At 42.2% G+C, this 17,541-nt stretch overlaps 1 protein-coding gene and 1 long non-coding RNA gene across 8 annotated transcripts in view; one reads left to right on the top strand and one right to left on the bottom strand.

The window, feature by feature from the left end:
- ZFYVE9 (zinc finger FYVE-type containing 9) overlaps positions 1-17,541 on the bottom strand; it is a 75,987-nt gene that overhangs the window by 41,236 nt on the left and 17,210 nt on the right. For 2 of the 7 annotated variants that reach the window (XM_040705225.2, XM_046944890.1), the window contains exon 3: positions 1,447-1,551. The gene's annotated coding sequence lies outside the window, so the exon portion shown is untranslated. Of the gene's footprint in view, positions 1-1,446; positions 1,552-2,158; positions 5,985-15,470; positions 15,657-16,083; positions 16,231-17,541 lie in introns of those variants that run through there. The other 5 variants (XM_046944891.1, XM_015291220.4, XM_015291221.4 and 2 more) reach the window with 5 other exon arrangements.
- LOC121111421 overlaps positions 15,533-17,541 on the top strand; it is a 20,231-nt gene continuing 18,222 nt past the window's right edge. Inside the window, exon 1 of the long non-coding RNA XR_005862010.2 lies at positions 15,533-17,376. This is a non-coding gene — a long non-coding RNA (uncharacterized LOC121111421). The remainder of the gene's footprint in view (positions 17,377-17,541) is intronic.

Raw genomic sequence — 17,541 nt, 5'->3', positions numbered from 1 at the left:
CTCCTGTTGGATCACGGATCACACACAATTCAGAAACTCTGCATTTTACTTATCAATTTCTTCACAAAACAGCATCTTCACCTCTAAAAACTAAACACTTGTTTTAACAAGATTATTTGCTTTACCCTCCCTTAGCATCTAAACATAAAGGTTCATATACCAGAATGGTTGTGTATAGAAGTGGAATTACTATCTTAGTCAGTGTATAGAAGTAGAATTACTATCTTAGTCATTACTATCTTAGCATCTAGACGTAAAGCAAAGTTCAATAGGTTACTGGAGAGGGACAGAAAGATCTTAATTAATAGTTGCTGGTATTCTGAACAGGCTTAACCTTGGAGGCTGCCTCTCAAGATAGCTCAGATGTCCTACATGCCTGCTTTTTCTTGGGAACAATGTGTACAAATAGATAGGCTTTGTGTTGTACCTGCGAAGTGGCAATACTTATTGTTTCGGTCTCTGCAGTGAGGAATTACATAACCCGTGATCTTCTTTCCATGCTGGATGTCTTACATTACCCTCAAGAATCCTTCACCACTGGAACTGACAGCATTTCATTTTCTCCACTCTAACAGTACATGACTAGCACAAGATCATACTAATGCTATGCAATAAAAAAAAAGCACCAAAATGAAATAATACCAGCATACAACTGTTAACGTCACAGAAAAGGCCTCCACATCAGGCAGTACGTAAACAGGCAGAATAAGACCTCAGGACTTTCTATCACAATGCCTTGTGTGCAGACTTCTCTGTTTCAATACAAAACTGTAAACATACAAATCTCAGTAAACTCTTACTAAACAAAATACTCAAGTACTCTATTGTAGCCATCAACAAAAACACATATGAAAGGCTCCTAAGATGAAAGTCACAAGGGGCACAACCAGACTGAAAACAAGCATTGCTCATTCATCCCGAGTCTGAGTCCAGAAAATGTCATCTTCTCATAGCATGACAACACAGAACGGACTATCAACTGGACAAATTGATTTGTTAATTCTAATACTCCCAAAGGCCATCTTCAATCTCAGGAAAAAACGTCCACATATTTTTGCAGCTCCCTTTAGTGACTTTTATATTATTTGCCACAGGGAATACAAAGTCAAGCACCTCTATTTTAACGAACAGCTTGTTTAGAGATTTCAGCATTAGTTGTGCTTTTAAGTGATAAGGTCTGCCTACAGCACAGACTGAGGAAGAAAGACTTTGCCTGCTCCCCACCCCCAAAGAAAACAATACATCTCTGCTCTATAACAAGACAATTACTCTCAATAAAGATCAAAATCACAAAATGCTAAAAATACCCTATCATCTTATGTACAAGATAACATACATATGTATGGGTGCGCATATAAATGTAAATCCATACATATACATAAGAACTCAAGCATTTCACATACTTATCTCTAAATCATTATATTCTAAAGAGAAGTTGCCTCTTACCTTTTTTTCTTATACATTTGTTAAGAAACGAATGACCCTGTGCCTACTCATGATGACTGCAGCACAATCAGCCAGTTCTGCTGAATCAGTGTGTTCTTCTTGATCCTAAAAAGAAAATATAAACATGCATTTTGTAACTGGCAGTTCTGCCACAAACCAGGCTTTTTCAATGCCGCTAACACAGATACACACAGCAAATGCTGCAAGCCTCTAAATGATTTAGATTACATATGCAGCTTTTAATTCAGGGGTCTATGCACTATGTCACTATTGTACTCCAATATTCTCATGAAAAAGGCTGCTAATAAAAAGCACATCGCTACCTACTAACAATTACTCTTCATTTAATCGTAAACTCACGGAGTGAGACAGCAACTCTAATTGTTTTTGTATCCCTGGTGACCTTGACTGCAATGCTATATTTATAAAAATAGGCTCTAAAGTTCATTATGCTACATTACAATAGGCCTTCCAAAAATAAAAAGCTAGTAGCTTTGATACTAGACAAAAATTCATGACCCTCTGAGTTCTGTAAACTGCATTTATCAACTTCCCACTGATTTTGTTGTAGCTAAACTGTTTTTGTCTACAAATTATTCCTCCTACAGTCCTAGGCTCCCTTCACTTCCAATCAGCTTATTCTCTCAAACAACTCCGTGGCATCAACACTTAATAGCAGAGAAGACTCAGGCAGAAAAGTCTTCAGTAGTACCTTGTTCTCCTAATTACAGCATTTTCCAAGGTCAGGTGATCATTTTCATGGTCCACATCCTGGTATACAACATAGCTCAAGAACCCAGTACAGCCATGAGCAAAGAAGAAAGGCTAGTAGTTTTAATAACTGAACAAGAACAACGACTGAAATAAGTTAAGGTACTGGTATTTGACCTGTTTGGCAGTTGAAATATTTATTAGCACTCTGATGAAGCAGCTGCATGTATGTTAGGGGAAAAAAAACAAATAAATCTTAGAACTCCAACAAACAATCAGAGGAAAAACAAATAAACAAGAGCAACAAAAAAAGTTTTCCACACATTAAAACAATATTTGGTGTTGCACTACAAATTGCCCAGGGTTGTTTATTATTCTTTTCAGAAATAAGCTACAGTAATAATTCCAGGAAACTAATGAACTGAACAGTAGCACTCTTAGTAGCGCCATTTCCAAATTCAGAACAAAATCACACAGCTTTGCCTGCCAACAGAACCGTTCCTGTAGGCTCAATAAAAATTTTCATGCCATGTATATTTCAACCCCTATAAGCTGAGTTGTGGATATTTGGGAAATATTAACAATTATTATATTACAAGGTTCTTCAGATGAGCTTCTTAATGCACGCAAAAATGAAGGTGTACAAAAATCCAATTCTACTGAAAGTCTTCAGAATGATGAGATGTGAAATAACATGGCAGCTGAGCAAGGTATCATCACCATGCTCCTTCCTGGTCTGTAGACAGAACAAAATGATTTGGTTTCCGTGATCCTTTTGCAAAGATAGATCAATTAATGACAATTCTGTTTGCAATTTATGACTAGGCCTATCAACTGCATCAGGAACATCAAACACATTTCACACTAAGCAGTCAGTCATATATCAACCACAAACTTCAATCTCTACCAATCAGAAATGGATCAGACCTAGCAACACACAGCTAAAACATGCTGTGCAGTTACCAGTGCTCTAAGCCAGCAAGCCTACCAGGAAGGCAATGTTCAAGGCAATAATATAGTTTTACTATTCGCTGCTTTTATTCTGATTCATTTTCCTTGTTCTATTCTTACCATGTAATAATTTTCTGCCCATAACACAGAGGAACACAGATTCAGACAATCATAACCAGTCTCTGAAGAAAACTTTGAAGAGCTGTTACCTGGAGGTCCTAGAGCTTTTTGTTTACAATTCAACAATTCATCACCACTTTCTCCTTTCAGAGATCAAAGCATACTTACAGATATGGATATATTTATAAACAAAGCAATTCAGAAAGGAAAAAGTAAATTATACCACTCAGGTTTCATAAGAGAAATGAAATGCAAGTTGAAAAAGTCAAATTCTTTTTCCAACATTACATTAGAACAGAATCAAGAACAAGAAGAATAACTACAAAGGAAAGCCAAGAATATTTACAACACTGCAAAAACTAATGATTATTAAGTTTTTCTTACTGCTTAAAAAAATGGTTCCATCGCACTTAAAAAAATCAACATGTATTTCCACCTAAAAACTGCATATCTACTGAAATACTAGACCACAAAGGAAGGGGGCCCTGTGTCTCTGCTGCTCCAGCTTGCTTACTTGGTGCATTTCACAGTTTCTTATCTCTGCTGATGGTTGAACTTTTTGCCTCCTGCCCTACAGTGATATCACTCAGGTGCCACTTGGTTATAATACTACATATATGATTTCCCTCAGGAGCTCCAAGAGGGTGTCTGCCAATTACTGCAAAAGCAAAACAGAAATTGAAGAGAAATTTGACAAGCAGAGACGTGCCCTGAATAAAGAAAAGAAAGAGAGAGATCTAAAAATATAAGGTTAGAAATATCTTCAACAAAAAGGAATGTAAAAAATATTTACAAAACCAAGTGGAAATAATCTGAACAGGAATTAGAATAGCTTACAATAAACGAAGAGACTGAAAGAGCAGCAATTTTGACACTATGTAAAAAAAAAAATTGCAGAAAACTCAAAGCATGAAGAGATGCTAAAAAATGCTTCCATCTACTGGCAAGGATCCAACTCATAACTACACTACAGATCCTATATAATGTGCTATCAGTGAGAAGATGTCTTTGAGTAGGCAGAAATACATCTGCAGCCATTTTAACGCACTTTGTTATTGCAAGATTAATTGAATAAGGTATCATAAATGCAAACCCAGACTTCAGTGCTGGTATCTTAAATTCCTACTTGTCTATACTCTGAAACCATGAGATAGGAGACTTGGAGAGATGACATGTAGTAGATGTACTCAGGTCTCAAACACTGCAAGAATAAAAACTGCAGCAAGAAAGAAATACTTCAAGCAGGAGTGGAAACAGGTAAAGAGCTTCAGGTCACACATCAATTAGACAATACAAATTATTTTCAATTATCTGATCGGTTAATCTGAATATTAAGTCTTCCCAAGTGGAAAAGGTGGGGTTTCTCCTTCACTCAAGTGATGAAATGCTTTGAATAATGGTAAATTATCTTGTGCAGTTTATCACCGTAACAATTCCTTACTGGCCTCTCAGAGATGAAGTGTCAAGTTTCACACATATGTGTTTGATTACTTTTTAAGAATTAATGCAAATAGAAAGACAGACTACTGCCTAGGACTGTTCCTCCCACAAACCAGTCCTCCACACCAGTCTCGGGATATGCTGTCACAACAGCACCCATATGGGCAGCATACCTCCAGACCAAGGAATGAATGAAAGCTTCATTCTCCCGTGCTGTTGTCTTTCCTGAACTTCATCAATTCTCAAACAGCTATTCATCCTATACAAAGACAGTACTGGGCTGTTTTCATCCAGTGCGTGCCAAACAGAAGGAAGGGAGGGTATGAGAGAACGTTTGTGATGTAGCAGTAGCTGTATCTCAGTCACATGCATGAAAATGGCTGCAGTGGCAAGGGCTTCAGATTAGACCACGAATTAAACATGAATTGTTCTCTCAGTAAGTTAAACAAGTAGCATGCAACGTGACAAAAAAAATTGTTTTCAAAATTCTGAAAAATACCTTGTCTAAAATTTAAAAATTCCATTAAAGTGTGCCTTAGACCCACTCAATGAGAAATACTAAAAACAGAAGCAAGAGAGGAAATTATAATAAATACAAACAAGATAGTCCCTGCTAATCCTTTTCCTGCACCAAAAACTCAAGATGCCCAATTATCTTTCACTTTAATGACCATAATTCTCTGGCGCTCCTCCTAGTCAACATAAATTAATCAAAGAGCAGACTGGGGCATGGCAGGCTATTTCTGCGTAATACAACCCCAGCACTCTACCCATGACTGCTGACAAAAGATAAACTATTTCAGTGTTACAGTGGTTTGTCCTTTTTTTTCCCCAGATAACTCCACAAACAGAGATGGACAAAACCTGAAGCAGTGTACAGCTTCTCTAATTATTTCACTAATGTTTGCATTTTTTCCCTTTACTTTTCTCTATGCTATTTTAAAGCTATTATTCTCACTTTTTTCTCCAGCCAGGTTTCCAAGAGTAGATATTCACATGTGCCAGGGCAGCAGCAAGGCAGTCAAAAGAGCAGCAACTTCAAAGAAGTCGTACAGAAAGTATCACCATCAGAAAGGGAGACAAGAAAAATTACAGCAACACTACCAAACTTTGCCCTCCATTAAATGAGAGAAAGCAGTCCAACTGAGAAGGACACCTACTTTATAGCAGTTTAAAGTAGAATATAATTCCCAATTCCTACCTTTTTTGACTGTTTCAATGAGGAAGAAATTGATCTGCTTTCTTAGCACAAACACCATGTTGCCAAGAGGCCCATCCTTACCCAGCACACTAACGAGGCAGGCCCGTCAGCAGCTGGAGACAAAAACCACATGTCCTTCTTATATAACTACTTTTGACTGTCTCCAGAAGTATCCTTCACTGGCTCTCTGAAAGAACAGATAGATAGGTTTGTACTGCAATGCTGCCTTCAATGCCAGTTTTCCCAGAAGAGCTAGGGAAAGAGAAAATCCTTTCCTGATCTTACTCACATGTTCATAAAGCTCACTTCAAAATGTAGTGTTTTATAAACCTATGTTGTATAAAGTGAAGCGTTAAAAACTCCAAGTTTAAAATGCTGCAAACTACAAAGAATCCAAGTACAGTGTATTAAAGAGTAATATAAGTCAAGTTTCTTTCTTTGTGTGTGGATTCCGTGTAGTGTTATCAATCTAACAGCGCACATTTTAAAAACATCTGAGGGTTGTCCTCTTATTTTTTATTCATCTGAAAATTAAGTTACAATGTAGAATGAGTGTTGTGCATCTCAAAGTAGACTAATCTTGCATTTATAGAATCACAGAATCATTAAGGTTGGAAGAGACCACTAAGATCATCTAGTCCAACCCCAACCTACCCCCACCACGCCATGCCCACTGACCATGTCCCTCATGCCACAGCTCTACGGTTCTTCAGCACTTCTGGGGACAGTGACTCCAACCACCTCACTGGGCAGCCCGTGCCAGTGTGACCACTCCTCCTGAGAAGAATGTTTCCCTGATATCCAACCTGAACCTCCCCGGTGTAACTTCAGCCATCACCTCTTGTCCCATCACTGTTACCTGGGAGAAGAGGCCAACTCCCCTCCTCATTACAACCTCCCTTAAGGGAGTTGTAGAGAGCGATAAGGTCTCCTTCGCATGGATCATTGTTTCAGATATTTCTTAGATTTGGGCAATATAGGAGGAACTGACTAAGGTCCCCCAGAATCACTAATGAAATACCAAGGAACTGCCCTTTTTATAAAACCAGGGGGACTGATACTTGCAGGTGCTGATAGCAAGATCCATATGTGATAATAAAAGCCAGAACTGCCACATGATCAGATTAAAAGGACAACAGGCAAAGAAGGAAACCACTCTGCTACCATTTACCAGCCCATCAATTCTGAGTTGTACCCACTGGGGAGAGAAGCTGCTAGAACAGACACAATTTATGCACTCAGCTGCTCTTTAGAGAAAGGCCAATCTGTACAGAAAAGAAGTCTGAAAGTCTGCAGTCACTTCTTACAGAACATCAGTTAATCGTTTACTAAAGCCACCTCTATCAACACGGTTGGACACATCCTCTTTCCAATGCTGCTCTGCTCACGTGTTTATCCTTTCGATAGCTATGTAATGACAGCTTTCTAAAACCTTTCCCACATATGCTTTTAATAGGAAACATCATTTTAACAGACAGCAAACAGTTGTTATTTCTCAAATCCTTTGTGGAGCTAGATTCTCATCAGTCTGAAAACAAACTCAAAGATCATGAATGCTCCTTTCACACTTCGTTCAATGTGAACTCATCTCAAAGGAAGTAACTTTTAATTTCTACTAACAATTTTATTTCTCCTCTATTGTACTGACCTATTTATACCACACTGAGATACGCACACACACAAATACTGACACATTATCAACTATTTTTATCTTAAGAAACGCAGGAAAGTTCATTCCCATGTTTGTGATGACGATCCAACTACCCTGCTGATGCTCACTGCGGGTTAGGTCTCAAGGCATCTGTAACTACTAACTCACTCAATACAACTCGATACAACCATGGCAACACTGCTGAACTGCTGTTTCTGAGCATGATTCTCATTTACACCGAGTGCCATTAACATCCTTTTAACAGTGCTGAAGGGACTCAATGCTAACAGATAGAACCATTTCTGACACGGACACACACTGTGTCCAGCTCCCAGGATGTGCACAGACCCTGCTTCCTTCAAGCATCCATGTGCTCAGAATCCCTATGTTCAGACAAGCTTTGTTAACTACCCAAGTGCCACCTTCTGCATATTTCCTCAAGGAAGAAAGTACAATTGCACCTACAGGCTGTCTGTGTAGAAATGACATGTAATGGCAAAAAATAAACCAGGGCAAAACACAACCACAAAAGACATTACAGGAAAAGACACTAAATATGCACATATATATTACCACCAATCTCAATAAGGAAGTTCTAATTCCCATCATACTAAAATCCACTTCCACAGAAGAATACAAAAAATACACATATGTGCGAATCTATTATAGATTTACATGCATTTTACATGTGACACATTAACTAAAAGTAAAGTAAATAAAATATAAAGGACATTATACCTGTGCACTAATGTAATTTCTTGAAAGCACGAAAGTATGTAGGTAGACTGATGCAAACAGCAATGAGCTTTTAAAGTTACGCTAATAAAAGTATCAAGAAAGAACAATACATGAAGTATACTGGGATATTATTCAGCTTTCATCACTTATACAAAGCCACAGTGTGAATCAATGCAATTTGCTGTTTCAGTTAAGTGGCTATTCCAACACACAGGCTATTTAAAGGAATTTGTTAATAGCCTAGTAAGCGTGCTTTATGCATACTTTCAAGTTCACCAAATAAGGAGTAAAAAAAAATACTTATTATGAACTAGCCAATATTCCACACATGATGCAACTCAGTAATGCAGTAACCACTAATGTGCTTTGTTGAAGAATGGGACAGCGAACAGTAACTGCCTATATACCTGAGTACAGACCATAGAAAGGCCATAGATGAGACAGCTGCACCTTCTTCAACAAAACATAAGTCTGAGATGCAGGCAACAGCGTGCATTCCCACTGTAATACAAAAAAATTAGTGGTTTCAAAAACACTGTCAGATAAATTTAAAAAACCCTGATAGGCAAGGAGGAAACTTGCCTGATATGCAATCTCAGTTCATATTAAAAGTTCATTTATCTGCATTACAGAGCAGATAAGGAATAAAAGAAAACATTGACATGACTGGCTCACTGGGCATAGTTCAAATGCTATACTTTAAACATGTAATTTCTATGTCTTCTCCATCCTGGTAGGAAAACTCAACATTCACTGTTTCAGTAACACTCATTCAAAGAGAATTTACATGCTGAGTTCAGTACTATTGCTCATCAAGTGTTGTAGTCTTTAATTGATTTCCTATGGAAATGAAGATTCTGAAATCACATCGTTCACTTACTATTTTTGTACTGGTCTTTAAAAAAAAAAAACAACAACAACAAAACAGAAACCTACATACATGAAAATTAGTATCTGCACAGTAAAAACAAACCCAAATGACACTTCTCCAAAGAAAAGGCAAGCAGGATTCAGCTGCTCTATGCATTTTTGGGAGCAACCTGCTGGGCAATCAGTGCCCAGAATTAACGTGTCATGTGAGAATGCTGCGGTTACTGCAGAGGGGAAAGGAAGGGAAGAGATAGCAAGGAGTAAAAACTATTTAAATCTACAGGATTTCAATCCAATAATGGTAGACCAACATGCTTACAAAGCACCTCAAAGAACTTGGGTACATACAACATTACATTCAGTTTACACTACAAAACTCACATCTCCTAATTTAAAATCAAACATAGTTCTCTTCATTACCAGACTGTTTAAGAATTTCCCTGCTACTTACAAAATCTCTCCCAAATTCTGAATACTTACAGGCAGAAAAAAAAAAATCAGTCATCAGAAATGAATCTGGATTTAGATACTCACTGCTTCAACTACAGTGATGCCCATGCCTGTATCAGTCTGCAAGACTGGACCAACACACTGCACTGACTCAACCAAGAAAAACATTAAGCTCTTCTAAGAATCAGCTTAGCCAAGCAGTTCCCTGCCCTCACTCTTGCATGACACCAGGCAGCATGCTCCCTGAATCTGTGATGTCCTAAGAAGACAGGTAAGCATGACCCCTAATCAACAGCTGGTGGTGAAACGCAAAGGTCAGAGCTGAAGCACCTGAAGAAGGACTGTAAATTTCTTTCTGTCATTTATCTTCAGCAGATGACTGGGACAGGGATTACCCAAATCACCCCCAAGCACATCACCAGAGTCACCTCTGAGAGGTGGCTGCTTGTGAGGCACACCAGGATCAGCATGAGGTCTGAGCACAGCACAAAGGAATACATAACGCTGGAACCACAGACCCACAGGCTGGGAGAAGCCATGGAAGAACAAAAGCCAAAAGCAAAGCTGTTGAAGAAGAAAAAAAACGAGGGAACAGTTTCACTGATCAGGTTAAAAAGAAAACAAAAATTACATAGGAGTATATTAGATGATAACTAAACTCCGTATCTGCGATCGTTTTGATTCTATCTGCAACTTTTGTCCTGTAACCTCCCCCCAACTTCCAATAATGTGACTGGCCAACATATCAAGTAATACATTTTACACATTTTCACCTCATTTGCCCATTATATTGAATTTATCATAGCTACATATTTACTATACATTCAGACTTGCACATGGCTCACGCTTATCTCAGCAATCCTAAATCAACCATCTAGATCACACACTGAGTGCAAACAGGCAAGTCAACATCTGCACTGAGTTCAAAGAAGAGTTTTGACACTACAAAACTGAATCTGGAAACAGAAAAGCTCCTCTAATAGTCAGTGTCATTCACAAATGCAGAAGCTATTATGGGATTTAGAAGGCTCTTTGATGTGCTTCTTACACTGAACATCACCAACTCCTTTTAAGTTCATTGTACTACTTTTGAGAGAAATGTATCAGCATGTGTTTCTTCACTGGTAATCTTCTATGAATTTTGTAATGTATTTCACCCTATTATTTCCTCAAATAAAACTGTAAACTTAGAGTGAAATGTAAACGTTTACACTTAATTCATTTGAGTTATAAATAAAAAGAGTTTCAGTGTATCCTAGAGATAAACTAAAACTTCCACGTTACAGTAATGTAAAACATTACAAGAATCTAAAAATAAGGCAGATTATTCCTAGGGTAACTATGGCACTTCTGTAATTGAAAGAGCACACGTGAAGCTCCGAGCGTGGCTTAATTGCCAATCACCTGGTAGGAAATGACCTCTGATCTGAGTGCTGGGAAGACGGAAGGACAGGTTCCTTCCAGCTACCACTTCAACAACTACAACAAAGGCGGCACCATGAGACCGATACTGAACATTCTGCCTTTTCAGGCAGCCCCATGGATGTACTCTGGCAAAACTGAAGCACAAGTCAATAAGCAGGACTCGCAATGAAACATTACCAGCAAACACAGAAAATACAGTCTACCAAATTATGACTTTTAACAGGGCAGGAGATTTGTGCAACACATGCAAAGGCTCAAAACATTTCCAGTATCTCCGATCATACCCAATTCCTCTGTCACTAATCACAAATTGCTGGGAAACGGTCCTAAAATAGTTACCAAAGTGAAATCTACAGTGAAGTATTTTCATATGCAGATAATAGCAGAAAAAACAGTTACAGCTTTGTCTACATTAGGCTTCAGCTCATTTTTTCTAACTACTGCAAAATGCAGTTTGGCTCCAGTCAGGCTAACAAACAGGAGAACATAACATTGCATTATTTGACATACAAAGCCATCCCCTAAACAAGGCTCAGCATCACTATGTAGAATATCATTTGACGCCCCAAGCCTCCATTAGAAAACTTTCCACCTTTGTTAGTCCATTGGAACTGAATCAGTAACAGAAATCCAAAACAATTTTAAGAAAAATTATAACCTGGTAATCCTATTTTCAATGATAAAGCCCTACTATGCTTCATTTTGCAATTAGTTCCTTAAAAATGTGTTGTTTTTTTTTAAAGCTTCTTGTTGATATTAAAGGGAGGGGGAGAAAAGTACAGAAAACAGAAGCAAAAATATAACCTGGTAGTATGCAGTACAGCTCTTCATAGAAAAACAAAGATGATGCTGCATACCAGAATGCTTCTGCATCTTCAACGCATTCCTTTAAACAACTGATGTTAAAGTGACCCCACTGACTCACAAGGCAGATTCGTCACTTCAGTTGCCATCAAAGTATTAAGAATACAAGAAATATTTACAGCAAACAAGACATTTATATATTCTATACGCAACACAGAGGTGGCATACAGAGCGCAGCCGTTAGTGCTATCTGAAAATGATTCAATACAAAGATTGGTAATTGCTACTCGAGAACATCTAGCAAAATGAGAAATTACTGCAAGTGGAAGTCCAACCTGAAGTCCACATACGTTTGCCCAATGCACATTGGACAGAATGCTCAAAAAATGTGCATTTGGACACTAACTTTAAGACACGAACATACAGTCAGGCTGACACACCACGGCATCTCCAAATTTTACACAGAAACAGAACAACATTCAAGTTTTGGTTTTTTTAAACTCTTCTCACCGATCTTCATAACTGAATTAAACCAACACAAAACTGCTGCCCCAGTTTATACTTACACTGAAAGGATCAGGGAAGCTGTTCAGAGAGCACCCTAGCTCCACATTTGCTGTAACACAGAAACATCTCCAGACTGTGACTCCACACTTGTTTTTCACATAGTTTATCACTTTTTTGTTTGCCTTTTTTATTCTACTCTAACAGAACTATGTGTAAAATTGGGTTGTCTGGACTTGCTTCTTTAATTTAACTCCCACTTGAGAAGAGCTAGAGAAAGAACTGTGAAGGAACAGTCTATGCAGCATCGCCACCCATAAGCTCCTGGCCACATACTATGGTGCCCTTCACAACTATATTTAAAAAATAATGACTCTAGTAAGGCCCTTTATAATAGTTCAAGTGACCACTGTCAGATCTTCTCTACCCTTCATCTTAAGTCTACTTCATGCTGACAGACTGCAGGAGGGCTGTTATTTCTGAAGAACAAGTATCCATGTTGCACGCTTCCACTTACCTCTCATAGCATGATCTATCACACTTATTCTTTTGATAACAACCTAGCATGTTTTGCTCTAGCTGCTAGTCAAACTCATTGGAATGGGTAGACATTCTGAATTCTACTTCAGTAGAAACTACTGTGTAAAGTGAAGGATTCTCTGTATATCTTTTCAAACTTCCCATCCATTTACATTAATTGATGTAATTTTCCCAATGGTCCAAGATGTAACCGACACTTAAAGTCAAGAGAAGTGAAAGCTGTTTCTGTCTCCTAAAACTCTTACTTGTTTCATCCATTTACATTTGCTTATATATTTATTACCAATAAAAAAGCTTTGTGAACTTACAGAGTCATCGTACTGAAACATTTCTCAAGGCATAACACAAACAACAGGAGGGAAAACCTTGCATGTCAGCTCACATTTCTGTTCATTTCAAAGTTCAAGTCTCACAAGGCATCAGTCACGAGCAGAGCTCTAAAACAGGACTCCCCTAATTTCTTTCAACAATCTAATCTCAATCACATAAAAACAGCAGCTTCAACGATGTTCTGGATACGATTCCTGATTCATCAGCACACACACTAACCGAGAAATTATTATCCCTCTTTTATTTTGTCAAGAAGCTCCAAATCATTTGTAGATTCTTATCTTAGTGCATCAGGAATATCATTCTGATCAACAAAATATTAATACACACTTTATTCCAAAAGCCACTTATTTTTGGCCAACTTTTATTCTACAGCAAAACTTCACTCTAATCCTTTTGCAAAACAATCACGTAAAGAGCCCATAAGAACACAAAACTAACAAGCTGTTTTCCACTACGGTTTGCAGAGCTGGTGGACTGACAGCAACACACATTAAAAGCGCATCATTCCTTGACCACAAGTTTTAATACTGCCTCTTTGTTCAGCCTCTACCTTTGTTCCCTGAGACAGCCGTAGTCAGACTTCCCTAACTGAAATAAACTCTATTTCATCTCAGCCTTAGCCCCAGGCCTCAGATCCTGAAACGTGCATTTGAAAGTATTTAATCTCCTGCCTAATAACTGACTCAAAGCTAACAAAGAATTAACACCTAATATCAGGGCTTGGAATTGCAGCTTTGTGGCGTTTTTTCTTCCCTCTTCACAAACCAAAGAAGGCAATGGTCAATTACAGAACCCACCACAATATGTCTGAAGATGGTAACTCAGTAGGTTTGTATCAGAGCCTGAATTAGATGGAGGCACGGCTGAGATTTTAGGTCCTTTTTCACCTTCCGTTTCAGATTCCCCAAACCTCTGGAGAGATTTTTGTCTCTCCTGGGTCAAGGAGATGGTTCTTGTAGCTTTGTATGTTCTAACTTAAAGAAGAAAGCAAGTGCACCACTGGCTACATGCAACAATGGATTTTGTTGTTTTAATCACTGAAGGCATATCTAAAATCAGGATTCATTCCACGCAATCAAAAATGATTTGCTAATAAAAGCTAATTAAGCTTTAAAACATCGTATGGTCAATAAAATGCTGTCCAAAGAAAATAAAAGCTTTTATTCAAGCAGAATAACTTCATTTGCTTATTGAGTCCCTTCCAGTTCTGGGTTCAGCCTGGACCAACATACTGAGGGCAGCGTTGGTCTGGAATTCTAATCCAATCCAACCACACTCAACGTGAAGGTCGCCAGATTTTGAGATTCCCTGTTCAGTCAACTTCTAATACCCGAACTGAATGAAAGCCTGTGTAAGAATGAAACCCTCTGACAGTCTTAAAAAAAAAAGAAAAACCAACACAAGCTTTGTCACAAAACAATCAGTAATATCTCTATAAATAAGCAAAATAACACCAAAACAGAAAGTCTATCAATTCCCATCTGCCACTTGGTTCTCAGTATGGTTAGAAGATAAGAGCAGTTCTCCAGCTGCCCTCCATCACATGCGCCTCTTTAACCCTAACATTTATGAGCAGGTCACAAACCCACCCCTACACAAAGTCTGACATGCCCCAAGTGCCGGTTATTCCCGGAGTGAGACATGACCACAGTTTCGCTTAATTAGAGATGTTACAAAACGCATCCCCGCCCGCTGGCCCCATCCCCCCCACCACCACCACCACCATTGCAGGAGGGACTTGTTACACATCGCGATGAGCAAGTCACATTCGGCGCCCGGGGACAGAGCGCGGATCCGGCCATAAAAAGGGCACAAGATACAAGCGGGGATCCTCCCCTCCCCTCTGACTGCAGGGCGCTCGGCCAGGCCCGGGGCGGCGGGGGAGAGCCTCGCACCGGCACACGGAGGGGGTCCCGGGGAGGCTGCGGAGCCCGCCGGGCGGTCCTCCTCCAGGGGCCGTGCCGGGGGAGGGGTAGGCCGGCGAGCAGCACCCAGAGACAGCGGAGAACAGCGGTTTGGGGCTCGCAGGGCTGAGGGGGGATCGCTGCCTTCCCCTCGGCGAGGCGCCCGTCCCCGGGGCTGCACGCGGGGGACAAGGGCGGCGGGGCGAGGGGGCACCCGGAGCCTCTGCGTTCCACCCCCCCCCGCCCCCGTGCTCTCGGCTCGGCTCAGGCGTCGGAGCCCTCCGTGGCCGCCCGCGGGGCCTCGCTCCGGGTAGGGGGGCCTGGGGAGCGGGGTACCCCGGCCTCCCGGGCCTGGGGACGGAGGAGGGCTGGGCTCACTCACCTCGGCGGGCGGCAGGCGCCGCCGGGTCTGCATGCCGAGGGGGATCCCCCGGGGCCGCGCTCCTCCAGCCGCCGCCGCTCGCTCCCGGGCGGGCCCCGCAGCCCCCGCGAGCGCTGGAGAGGCCGGCGCCCGCCCTCACCGCCCGCCAGCCGGGCTCCGCTCGCTGGCTCCGCGGCCAAGGCCGCCGCAGCTCCCGGCAGGCAGCGCCCCCTGGCCGGGCCCGGCGGCAGCGCACGGCACTGCGGCACCGCCGGGGAGGCAGTGCGGAGCCTGACGCACCCCCGCCCCGCCACCTCCGGATCGCACGCCCATACGGGCGCCCAACGGGGAGCGAGGCGGCTCTTGGGAGCCGCCCGCAAATGGCAGCGTGTGGGAGCCGTGCGCATCGGGCGCTCCGTGCTTCACGCCTCCGAATCGCAGCCGGGGACGTCCTACGCTGCGCGGACACAGCGGACCTGGCAGGCCCGGGGGGCACACGGAGCGCCGACGCGGGGCCATCCGCTCAAAGGCAGCCCCAGAGGGGGAAAAAACCGCGCCGGTTCCTCACAAAAGCGGACTCAGAAGTACGATGGCAAAGTGACGGGTACGCGGGGAACCATTGCTCTGCGCTCACGCTCTCACCGGCGCCTCTCTCCGCCCGTCGGGAAAACCGTCTCTCCAACGCCTCGCCCGTGTGTGCGCGTTGTGCCCCGGGGTGAGGAGGGGGCGGACAGCCCCGGGCCCCCGCGCCCGGCTCCGGCTTGAACCGCCGCCCTCTGCCGGGCGGAGCCTGAGGGCCCGCTCCCGGGCCTCGCTCACCGCCTCGCGCCTCAGCCGCGTGCCGCCGCGCTCACGGCCAACGGCCAACGCCTCGCGCCGCGGGGCGGCCTCTCAGAAGCGCCTCAGCCGCGCTGAGGGAACTGCCGGCGGGTTGGGCTTCTCCGCCTGCTTCCTACGCTGCCGTGAGCCTCCGTGAGCGAATCGGGGACTGCTTGCCCATCCCGCTGGAAATCAAAAGGAAGCACTTAGTGATTATTCATTGATTCTGGTAGAACGTTGCACTTTTCAAGCAGAAAACACAAGATACTCCCCATTAACTGAATCATCAGTCCATGGGCAAGGAGCTGAGGAGATAAAAAACACTAATCGTATCTGGTAGCAGCACGTTAAATGGAAGTGGAATTTGTTTTCTCCCGTAAAGCATTCCTGGTTAACCCCAACGTGCCGTCTCTGGCAATTAGTGGTGTCACGCTTGTAAAGCACTGATGAGTTCTGATCCAGCGCAGTGCACAGTCACTGCCCTCAAAGCAATCCTCAGCTCACACAGCTAAACACACGGCCTGTCTGACAGACAGAAAGGAAGTACAGCATCAGCAATGACTCTTCATGCCCTCCAGCCAAGTGCACACGTGTGGCTTCCCGACTACATGTGTCTCAGAGTCATATCGCTACCAGAATTCTGCTCTGCTTTACACAGCTGTGCTGCTAGACACCTGGAATGAAAGCGTCCTCGTCTCCGCAGTGTGCTCCCTCTGCTAGGGAAGAATTTGGGTATGAACAATGATAAACACCGTGTGCAAACAATGATTTTGGTCCCAAGTCCCAGCAATGCCATAAGGCATGGACCATTTACTTGGCACATTCAGTACAACTATCAAAGAAATTCTTCAGCTCTTTATAGTGCATCAGCCTCACATCAGTGAGCATCTAGCACGCTGTGATAAGAAAAATATGCCTAATAATACCCCAGGTGGTAGCACGGACATTTGGCATTGAGTTAACCACCTCTCTCACTAAGTCTTTCACCGTCTTTGCCCAGCTGTTTGTGAGAAGGTACCAAGGAAGAGGACAGCCTGGGGATGTGGAGAGTCCGGCTCACACCAAGGTGGGGAACTGGAAAGAGGACGAGGAGACCATGGCTAGAAAGGTGAGGGGAAGCCATGGGGTGCCATAGTTGAGGGGGGCAGCTGAGAGTTGCAGGGTCAATACAAAGATGGGGATTTGTAGCAACGTACATACATTGAGAGCTGGGAGTTATGGGCAATTGTTACAGCAACAGTCATAGAGAATTAAGGAGAGTGTTTAAACTACC

Source organism: Gallus gallus, chromosome 8 (assembly GCF_016699485.2).
Source record: "Gallus gallus isolate bGalGal1 chromosome 8, bGalGal1.mat.broiler.GRCg7b, whole genome shotgun sequence".
Classification (NCBI taxonomy): domain Eukaryota; kingdom Metazoa; phylum Chordata; class Aves; order Galliformes; family Phasianidae; genus Gallus; species Gallus gallus.
The sequence above is the reverse complement of the archived record's forward strand: the minus strand, read 5'-3'. Positions and strand labels throughout refer to the sequence as shown.